This window comes from Diadema setosum, chromosome 7 (genome assembly GCF_964275005.1).
Source record: "Diadema setosum chromosome 7, eeDiaSeto1, whole genome shotgun sequence".
NCBI classification, from domain to species: Eukaryota; Metazoa; Echinodermata; class Echinoidea; order Diadematoida; family Diadematidae; genus Diadema; species Diadema setosum.
In genome coordinates this window covers 29,697,449-29,713,816 of record NC_092691.1, presented here as the reverse complement: position 1 = coordinate 29,713,816, position 16,368 = coordinate 29,697,449, and the positions used below count along the sequence as shown (strand labels likewise).

Here is a 16,368-nt window from a genome sequence, read left to right as displayed (position 1 = left end):
CTTTGCGATGAAAGAATATTAAAATCAATATAAAAAACTCTTCCTGTTCATAATTATCATGTGTTGTATTACAAAATGTCCCTGCATGAATAGAATAAAGTAATCAACAAATACACACTGTAAGAACAATTTTTTTTTTAAAGCCCTATAGAATCCTCTCTCACTTTGAGCAACATCAGTGTTAAGTTTCAAACAATAATGAGTACATGCCTTACATACCATATGATACAAGATGAGCCATGTTAACTACACCACACATTTAAAGTGCAAGAGAAGAAATATCTGTGCATTTGCCTTGAGGTAGAAACTTGACTAAGCTTCTTGAAAAAAAAAAAGAAAGAAAAATGCCAGCGAAAGCAAACATTGGTGAAGATTGTTAAACTGTTGGTATACAGCTGTGCAGAAGTTGTTTTTTTTTTGTTTTTGTTTTTTTTTTTTTTTTTTATAGAAAATGTGGTTAACGTGCAATCATGTCACTGATTAGGCCTACAAACTTTGGTAGCTTTATCATCCCGTAGGACTGGGAATGTACTAATTTGAGTGCATATACTGCATTTGGCAAACTAAACTTCCAGATTATTTAACCTTAAACTTGTGCTGAATCAAAAATCGAAAGCTCAAGCCCCCCCCCCAAAAAAAAAAGATAATCATGGTAAATGAATGAATAAATGAATTTAGAAATAAAAAAAAATAAAAAAAAAAATACCTGGTATCCATGGACATACCATCACTTCCTATGAAAGGGATTGCTGCTCTCTGTTGTAAGTTGACTTCCCAGATGTATTGAAATGGCCAAAAGTCAAAAAATTTGCCTCAGTTATAATTACTGTCATGGTAACTGACGTTACATACTCGTGTATGACGTTTCGGTAACTGACGTTACACATTTTGTAGTGTTCATTTTGACTCTCCAGTATGCCAAGTATCCTTATTTCTGGTATTGAAATAAAGGCATATGGGCATACATTAGAAATCCCAAGTTACATCATACAGCTCACTTCCTTTGATGAATAAACTTAAAAATTCCTTGTTTTTGGTAACTGACGTTACATCCATCATTATCAAAGTAATTAACAGTTTTTATCAAATTCTTTAAAGCTACCAGCTTTTTTTTCTATCGTGTGGTAAAAGACTTCTCTGGTAACTGCATACATATGAAAGATTGTTGTTTAGAGTACTAATAAAGTGGATATACAGAGAGTAAGTTATGCGACAATACACTCTTTTCACCATTGAGTTATAGGCATATTTTGGCAGCCATTTTGAAAATCAAAATGGCCGCTTTTATTGAAAAACATAATGATTCTTAAAACTTCAACTCAAGTACTGTCTGAAAATGTATGGTGTTTGAAACAAATATCATTTTGAATTTTTGGCACCTGTGTCCTAGTTACCGTGGAATTGCCCTATAGATTATTCAACTATAGTGTTACAGTACACAGTTCCTTTGCTTACAAGTTACAGCAATAACTTGTAGAGCTCTATGTAACACAGTCACTGTAGTAATTCAACTCAAAGATAGGGTAATTTGCACAGATGTAGAAAGTAGATGGAGAAGGGGGTGGGAAACAAAGGGCTCAGAACAAAGATAAAAGGGTTGAATTTTCATGCACATTACCTGTTTTTGTACCCCAAATGATTCCATTCACTTAATTCATGGAATCATTCGATGACTCATCATGATCAAACGAAATGAAATAAAATTTGTGAACGTGATAACGATTCATGGTTTTTACGAGTGCTTTGACACAATAGACACCCTTTTTCAGACACCCACACTGGCCCACACACTTTTAAAGTTTGTGCACACGTGTGAAAGAGGTCTTTAAAAAAAATGAACAAAGAAGATTTATAAAAGAGTGGCCTGCGATGTGACAAAAGCGGCTGAAGCCCACAGACTTTCTTGTCTCCAGTTCATTGCTTCAGTTCCAGGCCAGCGGAGATTGCTCAGTTATGGCTGATCCATTGGGACCCAATGTTTGTTTGAATAGTGAATTTTGCTCTTGAGTACATGATGAATGGATAGTATACCCCATTTTTAGGGAATGATGGATGATAACCGTCATTATGCAAAGGGAGGCCGGGGACAAATTGCGCGCATGGTAATCTCACATTTGTCTGTTCTCATGTGGATTATCTCCCATCGGTGTAATGGCGCAATCAGGATTTCGGGTACTCAGGATTAGGTTTATGGCTCAGGGTTTGGGGATTAGGGATGGGGGTTGGGAGAAGGGTTGGAAATTTTATGATGTAGGAGTCTCACTTGGGATAATTTTAGGGTAATGGAAATGTGGATGTTTCTCACATGTTTTGTTTGATGAATCAGTGAGCAAATCTGAATTAGCCAAATTAGGGATGGGCCAATGACATTATGCTGTTTGCACTGGTCAGGACGTTCTTACATCAACAGGGTATAATGGCAGTTGTTTCAGAGACTGTTCAAAGCATTGTTTATCAATGCCTCTAGTGTGCAAAAGTTGAACTGTATGCTTTGAAATATTAGAGTTTCTAATATATGAAAGAGAGTATAACAAATGTATTGAAAATAATACAAGAATGTAAATGCTTAAGAAAAAAAAAATGAAAATATACATGTACCGTACTGTACATGTGATTACATGTAAGCCCTACTGGATAAGACTGGATTTACCTTTCAATAAAAGGTATATAATTAGAATGATTATAATGTGTATTTATAGACCTCTTTATAGTGCAGCATAATTTTCATGTGTTGGTTGCTCTGAACTTTTTTTTTTCTTTTTCCCTTGTTTTCACACATTTAAACATTAGGCCTATCCCTCAACTCAATGATGTTCTACAATTTCTGAAATTGAGCTCCCCTACCACAAATGTTCAACAGTGGACATCTTTGAGCAGGGCCGGACTGCCTGAATTTTTGTCTTGAATAGTACAATATCATGTTGATTGTTTGAGTTTGTTATATGGAAACATACTGTAGGCCCATCCCTTTCTCTCTCACAATACATTTTTTTATCATTTATTTCTTGTGTCATTGCATGGTTTGACGTGCCAAGTGCGTTCCATGTCTTTATTAAAGCGCGGTGTATCCGAGGTCTCGACAAACTGAACCAGTCTTACATACAAAGAAGGACTCATGCCTCCAAAATTGATCACAGTGGTCGCTATTTTCGATCTTGACACAGTTGCGCAACCCTTTCTACCAAGTACAGTTGTAGGCGTGGTCTTCACACAGTGTGTACTTGCACTTGAGCTGTATGAAAGAAAAAGGAGAATATATTGAAGGGGTTTCCCCATTGAACCTTTTGACACATCTGGGTGCTGTGCAGTTGGATTAGTGGCTCTCTTTGTCTCCTGTTGAACTAATCAATGCAGTCTAGGACTGAGTTGTGAAGCCATTGTAGCATCTCCACCTGCTTCACTGTAGACACAGTCCAGCTGGAAGGAAGCCTTTGTTTCCCTGCATCTTGAACTTTGTAAACACTTTGTCTAATAGCAGGAAGACTTTGACGCTCAGAGCTCTGTCAACATCTACAATGTACATGTACATTCACTCTAATGTGCTGTGGCAGATTATTGCCATTTTAAAAAGTGTGTTGGTAACATCACATCAGTGCAGTAAAAAAAAAAAAATGATGCAAACTCCTCCCCCTCACAACAGATAATCAAGTCATTGTTGCAGCAGTGTCAAATGCTTGTACTGCAAAAGGTGGGAATGTTGTACAAATGTACATAATTTGAAACAAGGCTATACAATGTACTAACATGTTTAATACTCACATTTTTTTTTTTTTTTGGGGGGGGGGGGGTTGATAGTGAGCTTGTATTTGAAAGTAATTCATTAATGATGGTCATATGGAGTACATTTAAATTGTTTATGATTGCAGTCCTTCGTCTATGCATGCATTAGTCATGAGAGAGGCAATTTGTGAAACACTCTTTTACATCCGATCCTACAGATCGCGTAATACATACTGCAGGGTGAAGTACATGTACACTGTAGTGCTTGCCCTACCCTTGTCGTACAATATACGGTATGACACACGATTTGTGATTGGCTGTCTTCTATCATCCCACGGTTATAAGCCAAAAGCTGCCAGCAGGCATCTGAACTTGTCTATTCATTCATGTGTTTTTGCAGGATTGCTATGCTGAATGGAAGGGTTGATTTATTGACTTTTCTGCTTATAAGCATCGTCTGGTTTTTTATTTCTTTTTATTTTAATAATTTGGGTTTACATTCATCTGCCTGTGCCTTATAATGTCAATATTGCCAGCAATATCATATGAAATTGTCCTGTCTACATTGTCTGGTGTGTTCAGCTTGGGATGTTTGGCATTGGCTTTGTTCTTGCCAAATCAGATTTTTATATCAAGTGACGGGGGCAAGGTCCCAGTCCTTTTCGATTTAAATAATGAAAAAAAAATCATTTTCTGAAGGAACAATATTATTCTTGTTCTGAATTTATGATTCAGTACATGTTGATATAGAATTGACAAGCTATTATTGCATAGACTTGCAGTGAATCACTGCTTCCATTTCTTAAATTCAAACATACCGTAACTACTGGCATTGCACAACCTGTGTTTCTTTAACATGTGATATCATGTAAAGATTAGTTCATTTAACATGAAAATAAATGTAATGTTCCTTTTTGTTACTATCCATAAAGATTTTATTTCTAATTCAGTAGACGTTCACAAATTGTACATGTACATTGTATGTGATGTGTGTATTACATGTTGATTTGTTTTATTCATTGTAGCATAATGTAGGAGTGCCTACAACATAGTGTTTAACAATTTAAGATCCTGGCTATACTTATATTTCTTTCATTATTGTTGTTGCATTGTGAAGTACACGCAGTGGTAGTACCAGCAGAAATTGCGATAATGATATTTTCATCATATGAATAATTTGTACCAAGAATGAATTCGACATGATTTCAAGCATTGAAACAAGTCAAGTGAAAATCAACAAAATGCTGGTTCTGTAAAATTGATATTCATTATAAAGAATCCCTCACTTAATTTGATACTGTTCCTACAAAGTGGACCACTAATACTTGACCTCTCCAACATATTGAGTGTCTATGCTGTCTCTGGTCATGATGACCAGTTGGATGTGGTTTCAGTTTATGTGTACTAGTTGTATGACCCAGATCTTAATGAACCTTGATAAATTATCTGTGTTTCTTGCTTTTAATACTGTCTGTGACACTCTGCAGTCAACTAACACAACATGTACAACATAAACAAAAGATAAGTGATGATTTACATGTATTTTATACTAAATTGCTTGAATCTGATTTGTAATGCATCTACCTGATTGTAGCCAGTCTTTGGTTTATACATTGTATGTTCTCAGTGCAGATGGAAATACTGTATAAGCTGTTATTTTTGCGAGGGTTTAATTTTAGCGAATTTTGCGAATCTCAGTTGGATTGCAAATTTAACAACACACAAAAATGTCTCCATGCGCTAGGGTAATAGTGCATTTGCGTTAGCGTCAGCGTCAGTTCGCGAAAACAACATCTCGTGAAAATGTCTATGACCTCCTAATTTGCGAAAATATCTGTACGCGAAAATAACAGCGTATACAGTTCCACCTTGAAATTGCTGTGTAATGTGTGCTGTACTTGACTAGTCATTTCATTCATATTCTGGCTGCGGAACCTCTCTACATTTGGTTGAACATTGAAATGGCGCGACACAAATTGCAAGTTCACATCTATATAATGTTGGCAAATCAATGAGACATGTCATGAAAACTACAGACTGTACAATATCGCCAAACTACACAGTGTCGCTGTCACATATCATACAGTCTACCACTCGTTGAACCATGCACAAATCCACCTTACGTTACAGATGAATATTGGAGAGGAGGACAGGAGAGATGTGGTAGGATTTGTGGATGGATAGCTTGATCTTCATATTTCGCAATTGCTTTGCGTAAGACTTCCGGATGCATTCCGCCTTCAATTACCAGCACTGTGCACATACAAGCTCATTTGACATTTGTGCATCGCTCTACAAATCAAATTTATCTGGAGTGGATGGGGAATCCTGAAGCTATTGCCTTGTTTCCAGACTCTAGTAGGATTTTTTTTTCTTCTTGTCTAAGGATCACGGCATTGAAGGCTTCTTCTATTTAGTGTTAATTGTCTATAAAAACGTAATTGCTTTATTGATGCATCAAAGACATTAGATTATTGGAATTCATGAATGTATTGAAGTATGTAGTTTCCATAACCTGTGTATATTTCAAAGCATAATTTAGAAGCGCTTAGAAAGAAATTAAAACGCATTAGGACATAAATGAGAGGAGAGAATGATGGTGAATTTCTTTTAATATACATGTACAGTGTACCTGCACAGCCACTTACATTGTAGGTACGACGATACCAAAATCTTGCATTTGCTGTTTACTTTTTATGAATCATAAAGGGTGGCTGTGAATGTCAATGTGCATAACTTACTTTTTATGAGATAGAAAGTATTATAACTAGTACAGTATCAGTAACGCCTCCATTAAATGTGTGCTCTTGCATTTGCAATATGATGCATCATGCGCTACCCCGGGGTACCGTAGTACCCCGGGTAACTGCGTTGTGTAGCGCCATCTCACGTCCACTCGAGGACAGCCAGAGAAAAATGCATGCACTGTGTGTGCGTCTACATAGTCATTCCCATGCCACTGCATGTTATACTATGCGTGCACTGGAAGCTGCGATGCCACTAGCGTGTGCTTTAGTGCAGTGCAGTGCAGTGGCTAGCGCGCGCTAGCTCCAGCACCAAAATAATTTCCTCTTTTTGGCACCCAGGGTACAACCTTTTGAAAAAAATAAATAATTCAACAAAATGGCTGATTTTTGTTTGGTACCCCGGGATACCATTTATGTCATCATAATATAGCAACATTAATATGACAAGGGGCAGCTACTGTATTTGCTTTGAAGTTTATCACATGTCCAAATGAGTACATGCGAACATTGACATGGTGAACTTACAATGTACAATTGCCAAGAAAGGACAGTAATTTAAGAGAACTATATTTTGTTCTTGTTTTTGTTTTCTTTCTGGAATTCCTTTATGGAATAGTTCAAGTGTGTAGTTAAAGTACAATGTAAATGTCATGCCAGCACATCAAAATGAATGTGGCAAATGATAGGGGGTTTTCCTGTGGTTTTCAGAGAAAATTGAACTGTATTTCAGTGGGCCTTGTATTTTGTTGTAGGTCCATGGTTGACCCCAAGGTCCTTGACCGTGCAAAAAGTTATGTTGCAGTGTATGTAACTAATTCCCCAATGGGTAGGCCTACAGGATTAATGACTGTGTACAGTGAAGCACAGTGTTGTACCTCGGACCTTGCAATGTGTACCATGGTAAACATTGCATGTTGTGAAGATGTGACGCTGCTAACTGTCCATATAATTTGTGTTCATCTGTAGCCATGACCTGTTGATGCATCATACGTAGAACACACACTTTGTGTCTGTTCCAGTCATCGGCTGTTCCCGCTAATCTCCGCCTGTGTGTGTGCGTGTGAATGTGCAAGTATTGTATTGGCAATCGCACTCAGAAAGCAAACAACAGAGAGGCCTCAGTCAGCCACCAGTAAACATTTCAAGGTTTGTCCCCTTACCTTGCCTCTGCATTCTGCAACATGAACTAGGTCATTACCAGACTCACGGCTGTACTTATGAATGAATTTTGTGTGGTATCTTGTCATTCTATCACAGACGCTGGAAGACAGATAGTGAAGACATCTTGAGGCCAGCTGCCAGATATCAAGTTCGTGTGGATGGTGTCTTTCTATTGCAACTCCAGCAACTGCAGTGAGTTATTATACAGGTGAGATTTTGTGTGATCTGTACTTCATGACACCGGGTCTCATTCAGCAGCAGTTTAGTTTCCTTAGTTGTGCAAAATTCACTTGATGTCTCAGAGATTTGGAATACAATTGTATATAATGTTAAAGAAACTTCAAAATCCTATTACAAATCAGGATACATATTTGTGTATTGAAATGATATACAAATCACTGAAATGCCTATCAAACATGCTAGAATTTGAGTTGTATCTTTTGTGTATGTCGGATGGGTCAGTTTTGTTTCAGCAAGTCTCTTCCCGTAAAATGCATTGCAAATGTTTACCCGAGAATAAATTCCTGCACAACCACACACCCTGATAATTCCAAGAGCTCGTATCATGGCAAGGTGGTGTGCATGAAAAAGAAAACAAACTGAAAATGAGAATCACATGGTTTGGAAATCCATATGGATGTTTGGATTCTTCATTGAAATTGCTATTTTGGTGTCATAAATGCAGCATACTCCAATTTGTAACTGAGACACTCCTGTCTATTAAGATTCAAGGAAGCATAAAATTAGATGTACCTTTTTGTGTTTCTGCTGCTGGGTAAAGCATGGTATCATCAAATGACAATTTCTCATCATACATTGTGTATCTAGTATGATAAATGCTAAATGTATTCAGTTTCACAGGTAAGCTACATTAGATATTTACTGATCAACAAATTCAAAGTAAAAGCTAGCACATACATGTACAATGTATAGCAACATTACATATTTCAAGAAATGTCTACAAGATTAAGGCACTGATAAGCTCTTATTTCTGGCATTGATTTTTTTTTTTTTTTTTTTTTTTTTTACAACTCCTGATCTAGCGAATAGGAAGTTATTTTATTGTGACATACATGTGTACACTTGATTCAGTGGAATTACTACAACCGTGTTCTGCATGCAGTTTTATGCACAGTGATGTGTGAAGTTGATTGACGATGACAAAGCTGTTGGCATGCAGGAAACGTGCATTCCATACTGTGGATCCTGCGAGCGAAGGGAGTCGTAAAGGGTCGTCGAGCACTGATTGATTGCTGGCGACACCGAGGCTGTAGGACCTGAAGAGCCTTGTTTGAATTACCTCAAGTTCAGTCTCTATGCTTTGGCATGATATAGGAGGAGATACTCGATGACAGTTTATGATAATGTGTGTCAGATAGGTAGCACATTCTCTCTGAGCTCCACACATCTGGATGTAATTTTCTCTTGTTTTCTGCCTAAAAAAAATATTATTTTCCTTCAGTTGCCTGTAAATTATTGAGAATTGTGTAAACTTTTTTTTTTTTGTGATGATAGAAAACAAAATAAAAAAGATAAAATCATATATAAATGAAAGGAAAGATACATGAAGAATAATGATTGACTGACCATATTTCTCATGGTTACTACAAATACTACAAATACTTGTTGGTTTTGAAGAATTCTGTTAGCAAAATAATTTATTCCACTAGATGCACTTGATTAACTTTGTCATTGCAAGTAGTGACTGGCATGAACAACATGATTTTGCTAAAACTTCCAAAGAATCTTGTGATTCTGTGAAGTTTTGATAAATTGCGTCAGATAAACAGCAAATTTTGTGGAATACCCAACAACGTGTTCTTCTGTGATAGACTGTCAGCTGGTATTTTACTTGGAATGAATTGGCCTTGCTGTGGTCTATCTGGATGTCATACGATCTGCTGCGACCAAAAAATTACAATATATAATATTCTGCGTGAGGGCCATCAGAGATATATTTACTTTTAACTCGAAGGAGTTTAGCTGTGTCTCCACTTGCATTCAAGGCAGAGGCTAGCTGATTTACTGGCTGATAAACACAGAGTGAGGGCATGCATTGAATTGAAGAGATTGTGTGTACGATTGCATGGGAAGACTAGAGTAATGCAGTTTGCTACAATTTGAGTCTAGTCTCATCGCTGGGAAAGATTGACGGAACAGGAGACAAACGATAACACGGGGAGGCAGGAAGCCAGTCGTGCATATGAAATTCTGCTGTTTTTGGCAAGAATTTGAGGGCAAGTCAAGACCAACCCAGCGTTGCTCGGATGTGATTTATCTTGGAAGGGTGCACGCCAATCGGTCCCCTCCATCAAACATTCAAGAGCCAGAGTGCCCGGATACTCGCGTGCGCTTCACTTGTTGTGAAACGCAAGAGGCGCTGTGATGTATAAGAGGGAGTGCTTCGCTATTTAAGTCTGTGAGATGTCAACTATTGGCAGACACACACACACACATCTAAGGGAAAAGAGAGAGAAAAATAAGCAACAACAAGTGGAGCTGTAGGTGGCGATGCAGTCACTGGGTAGCAATTGAGGGAATAGGTTTTATTTGCTGACTGCAAGGATGGCTGTGCGCGAGAGCGGCAAGAGGCACATAATATATTAGCCGTGGTGCCGCTCTATGTTTACCTGCCAACCAAATCACATTGAACTGAGTGAAGGTGCTGTGCATTGCTATTATGTGTGATGGTACATTGTACATCATGTATAGGTAGAATGCATGGACTGCCACGCACTTCACACATGGCAGTGTGAAGCACATCATGACAAATGTGCCAGATTCTATGACTGCGCCACGTGGAGGTGTGTTGAGATTTAGTCAAGATCTTGAGATGCGTTTGCTAGAAATAATATGGATTTTGTCGCTGGAAAACAAATTCTATTTTGACGTACATATGTCCATCAATCACTGAATTAGAATGCATGACATAAAGTACATGTAGTTCCTCCATTGTATACTTAGCAACTCATTATTTTCAATTTTATTGAGATTATTGTTGCTCTGATATCCATTGTCAGTATTCCTTTACAGTTTGTAATATTATTGATAACAAACATGAGGACTATTGAATGATAATAATAATACTGATGATAATGATAATGGTGCCCATGATTAAAAGAATGATAATGAAATGATTGCTATTATCAGCATTATTACAATGATAACCATGATTATCATCACCACCACCACCAACATTATCATTGTCACCATCATCATCATCATCATCATCATCATCATCATCATCAATAATATCAAGGTAATGAAGTAGCACTCAAATGTGTTCTGTTTGGCCCATGTGCGTCCATTGAATTGAGAATTCTCATTCTGAAGACACATCCCTCTGTGCGTGATTCTTTGATTTTAGAAAGACATCGTGAATGTGTGGACTTTATAAACCAGCGCATACTAACAGCATCACTTGGTAAGGGGGAATGTGCAGAATTATATGTCATTTGGGTGAAGGACAGGTCTTGTCCATGTAGAGGGAGAGAGTGAAGGAGAAAGTGAGAGATAGAGGGAGAGAGAAGATATTGTGATGTCATTTCCTGTTTGAGCGAGGACCTGGGCAATTCTCCAATGACGGGTCAAATTTCTGAAATCAAGTCTCTCATTAGCCTTTTGACAAGACCCCCTCACTGTATGGGGATGAGCAAATGGGGCAAGCGAAGTGAGCTCTGATAGCAAGAGGGCCTTGTCAAAAGGCTACTGTAATCTCTCATACATGTACAGCTGTACACTTGTATACATGTGCTCCCTTGTTTGATAGATTTTACTGTGGTTTCAGGTGTAAAAATACATTTTGTGAGAACACTCTTTTTTATTTCTGTTTCTGTGAATAATGGAATATATGGATTGCATTGCCATGTATTTGATGGGCGTGCCATGTTGGCAGAAACATGGAAGCTTGTGTACAATACTGTAAAACGAGGAACGTTCGCATACATTTTAAAGGGTGTGTACAGTTCTGGTCGAGGTGAGGATTTAGCTTTTTAACGTTTTGCGAGATATTCAGAAACCACTCTATGAGATGTCAAAGAGCATGCAATTCTAAAGGGTATCAAAAGTTTATTTGATGAAAATCGGTTTTGAAATGGCTGAGATATCCAAAAACAAGGTGAAACAAAGAGATCCTAATAAAGTTGTGGCCTGTCGCCTTTTATCATTCTCATTTTGGGGGATATGTCAGCCATTTCAAAACCAATTTTCATCAAATAAAAGTTGAATCCTCATAAAATTGCATTCTCTTTCAAATTTCATCAAAGATTTCTCATTACCTCACTCTATTCTATGCCGATAGAAACTGAAATGTTGACTGTAATTCATCATTAATGCTGTGTGCAAAACTCAACAATAGTCATATACACGTAGATGATTATTATTGAGCTTTGCATTTATAAAACTATGGAAACCAGCATTATTGCATCATCACTCAATCTATTCCCACACTCCTACCCTCTTCACTTGCAAAACTTAATCTTTGGAGAAATGATTATTTGCTGGAGTCTCCGGTTGCATTTACATTAATGTAGATAGCCTTGAATCAAGGTTTGCAGTATTAGTTTCAATGTAGTTTCAAAATAGAAAACAAGAAATGTGTATACTTTGTAACTTAATTTTTTTTTTTCATATTTAAATGTACATACTGTGGTCAATCATACATTGTAAATCTTCTCACAGAAAGGTGATACCCAGTCTTTTGCGAAGGCGTTCGGTATGGCTTGTTTCTAAAAAGGGTGTAACATCATACACGATGTAATTGTGGCAAGTGATACCTGCCTATTCAGCAGGTGTTTATGGCAGCGTGTAAACAGTTGTTGATCATATTCCCTTGCATTCTTACATGAAATTGTGTCCTCACATGATGACAATGGCTCTCTCCTGTACTAAGGTACTCCCTCCTGGGTAATATGCCTCCAGTTTGATGCAGGAGGTGTGCATCTTATTAGGTGCGATGAATGACGTTCCGCCACACTCCCCTCTCTGGCCAACAAGGGGGCCCTACAGGAGGAGATTTCTGTGGGATCCTCTTCTCTGTAGCCTACCTTGCAGACTGTAATGAGCTCCTTGCTACATGCCCTGTCCAAGAATATGTCAGCCTATTGACCAACTAAGGTTTAAATCCATACATTATGCGTAACGTATGATGCTATTTAAGAGATTTATGCTTGAACATGCCAGCTTGCTTTAGTCTCTGTTCTAGATGGATGTACAGAACTGTATGCAAGGCATGATGTTCCCTACCAGTAGATTATATCACTCTGCTTGGTAAAGTGCCAAATTTGAGCCTGGAAGCCAGGCTATTTCAATCTGCCAGCTTTTTAGCTGCCATAGCCTCTTGGCCATGGACGACCTAATGCTCAATTTGCCTGACCCCTGAATAGGAAAGGCCACGAAAAACTCTGGGCAAATGCGCGAAGTGACCCAGTGTCCCAGAAATAGAATGCATTCACCTCAGTTGCTCCAAAGACTCTGCAGCCAATTTTCTTCTGTGCACCTCGAGAGAGGCACTGTAACACAAGTTACTTGGGAGAGATTGGTTTTTGATCAAGATCCTTTGGACAGAGCCAGTGTTATTGGCCAGAGTGGATAAAAAACGAAGAACATGCAGACATGAAAGACTTTCTTTTCACAGATGATCAGTGGGCCTACATATGGACAAATGTAAGGGGTAGACAAAAAACATGAACTGTAGTTCTACATGACTACAGTGGTATGCATAGAGCATGCTGTAATTTGGTTTCTTATGACAAACTGCACATGACAAGGTTCTGATAGAATTGAGCGAAAGGTTACTGGTACCCTATTACGTAATTGTAAAATGCAAGTATTTATTGATGTAACAATACCATAACAAATGTACATTAATGTAATGGAGTATGCTAAGCGTCAAGTGTAGCAATCATAAAGAGATATAAGGTATCGAGAACATCTGAAGGTTTGTGTCGTTTACCAGTATTCTTTTCCAGGATGTAATAATATTTAGCGAAAAAGGATATCAAGTATTGGCCTCAAATTGATTATTTCTTTCATTGAGACCTTACTTTGGTTCATAATATTTTGCATGTTAGATGATGTGTATTTAAACTTTATTGCATATTCATGGTTTCATAAAGTTACATTGCATGTACATGTACAAGAGTTTTTGTATGTGCAGTTCTACTTCCAATTATTTATGAATATGTTGTTGTGTGCAAGTTGTATGTTTTTGTTTCCTAAACTATATGGGGCTTTAAATAGTAATGAAAGTGTGTGTCTGCCAGCTGCTGGTTATGATGGGCACGGTGTTATCACTTCCGTCCTAGTGGAAATCCTGAAGGGATTGGGCTGGTTCCGGCAGTGGGGGAAGAGAATGGCTTTTAGAGAGCCTCGGAACTTCCTGAGGATGTCATGTGCGGTATATTGACTTCAAGTTCATGCGCATCTTTTCATGAGAGGAAGTTCAGGCACCTGAAAGTGAAAGGGAAGAACACCCAAGCTGTCTTGCAAAGCAGGGTTTGCTGTGAAGTTGTGCACACCGCGCCTTGCGCCACATGTATGAGGCTGCGTTTATCTAAAAATTTTCTGATTCAGAATCACAATCCTAAACGTGTTTGAGGCATTTCCAGGGGTTAGATAAATGCAACCATATTTTCAAATGCGTTTAGAAACACGCTGTTTTGAAACGCCTTTCAAAGGGCATTTTGAAACACGTTTGAGACCACGATCGCCATTCTGTGAGTAGATAAATGCAGTGCCGTTTTGAAACGCGTGTATATCTCAAGGTCAAATCCCAGCTGTTTCCGGTTGTGCTCTCTACCCACTATTTGTGTGTGACTGATGAGGCATGTTTGGTGGTATGCAGTTGACCTTTACTTCCCGGGTCAAACGGCGCAAAGCAGGTGCGCAGTGACACTACTCAAATGGCGATTGTATGATGGTTAGAAAAACGCGGCACCCTGAGAATCGCATTTCAAACCATGTTTGCAAACACCGTTCCAAACGCGTTTTGAAATGCGATTCTCTCTCTCAAGTTATATAAACGCAGCCTTAGTCCACACTTTGCCTGACTTTGCCTAATGCCTGTAGTACATTTGAAGTTGCAGTCATGAAAGAAAAACCAATTGATAAATATAATACTACATACTGACAAAGTAATTATTGCAATATTTCCTTGGCAATAACAACCAGTGCAAGATGCAGCATAGCACACACTGGACCCATGTATAAAGAAAAGTGAGTTGGTCTGGAGTGGTTGATATTGGCATCAAGGCATACATTATTATACAAATAGTGAATGGTCACGAATGCAATGGTACGAGATTTCGCATGAGGTGAAAAATAGAGGCGCTCTATTCAACGAGGCGAAGCCAAGTTGAATAGTGCGCCTCATCTTTCACCGAGTGCGAAATCTTGTTCCATTGCACGAGTAAAGACCATACACTATTTGTTTTATACAACACCTCGAACGTCAAGGAATTTGGTACTCACATATTCTTGAATTTAGCGCAGAAATGGCAACATTTTCTGTGAAAAACGAATGAGTAACCTCACAGTCGCAGTTACCGTGTATGTACATGTTAGCGTGTACGTATGTATGCGAAACGTTGTTTACAAAAAATAGTGACAAAAGTACGCGCTTGTAAGCGCGCTTGTAGTTGTTGAGTGCGCGCGGCACATGTTTGTTTATTGTGACATCAGAGCGGGTGCAATAGAACATTTTGATCGAACCAAAATTGCACGCTGAGACAGCCAGAGCGTGCAATAGAACCTTTCACTAAATGTCACGTGATGGGCAATCGAGCAATCGGATAGCTACATTGTACATTCTAAATAGGTGTTGTATAAATATGTATAATGTATAGCATACAATATCATTCTATACTTGATAAGTTCAGTTTTTCACTAGCAGTATTATACTCACCACTTGAACATACATTGATACCTGCTCCCATCCCCACCCCCAAAAAGGGGATTGGGGATAATGGGAGAGGGGGATGGGGGGAGGAGTAGGATGGGGACTTGCCTTTTTGAGCGGTGTTCCCACTCGGTCCAAGCTCATCGCATTTTTGAACATTGTGAATTGATACAACAGGCTGGAGGCATGAAAGCCACATGGCCTGGTTACTCTTGTTTACACGCCTCATTTACAATCCCGTCAGAGTCTCTGATCTAAACAATTAATTGTAGGTGGCCTTGTCAAGTGCACGTACCGCTGGTGCCCACTCTCATCAGCCCCCTAGACCCATTATCATGCCCCAGTCTGTCGCGGTATGTGATCAATACCTTTGTGTGTCCAACAGTGCGGTATTACCGTGTGTCGCTTCATCAAAGGCAGTGAAGGGGAATAGCATTATCGCCCTAAACACTGAATCACAATAGCTTTGTCCTGCACGGCACTTTCTGTACAGGAAACCAATGCTACACATTCTGCGGCACCAGTCATTATGAAAGAAGTTACCCCACCCCCCCCCCCCAAAAAAAAAAAATGATAATAATCAGAATAGATTCTATTTATAGCAATTTCACTTTCTGTCCTGCCATTTTTGAGCTTCATATTTGCACCAAATTTACCTTACTAGTGCACAGTTGATGTCACATGATAATGCAGGGCCAATACATTTTAATATTGACTTTGGGTGGATGTGAATGACGCCCGTGGCAGTGAATTCCGCGATGGGCTCGGAATTGACACCGCTGCACCTGCAGTATTGCAGACAGTATGCAGTGGATTGCCGTATCATGCACCCGGTAATTTGCT

At 38.7% G+C, this 16,368-nt stretch overlaps 1 protein-coding gene across 1 annotated transcript in view; it reads left to right on the top strand.

Moving 5' to 3' along the window:
- Positions 1-7,724: 7,724 nt before the first annotated feature.
- The window catches only part of LOC140231262 (C-myc promoter-binding protein-like), a 78,640-nt gene continuing 69,996 nt past the window's right edge, over positions 7,725-16,368 (top strand). The window contains exon 1 of the mRNA XM_072311407.1: positions 7,725-7,836. The gene's annotated coding sequence lies outside the window, so the exon portion shown is untranslated. The remainder of the gene's footprint in view (positions 7,837-16,368) is intronic.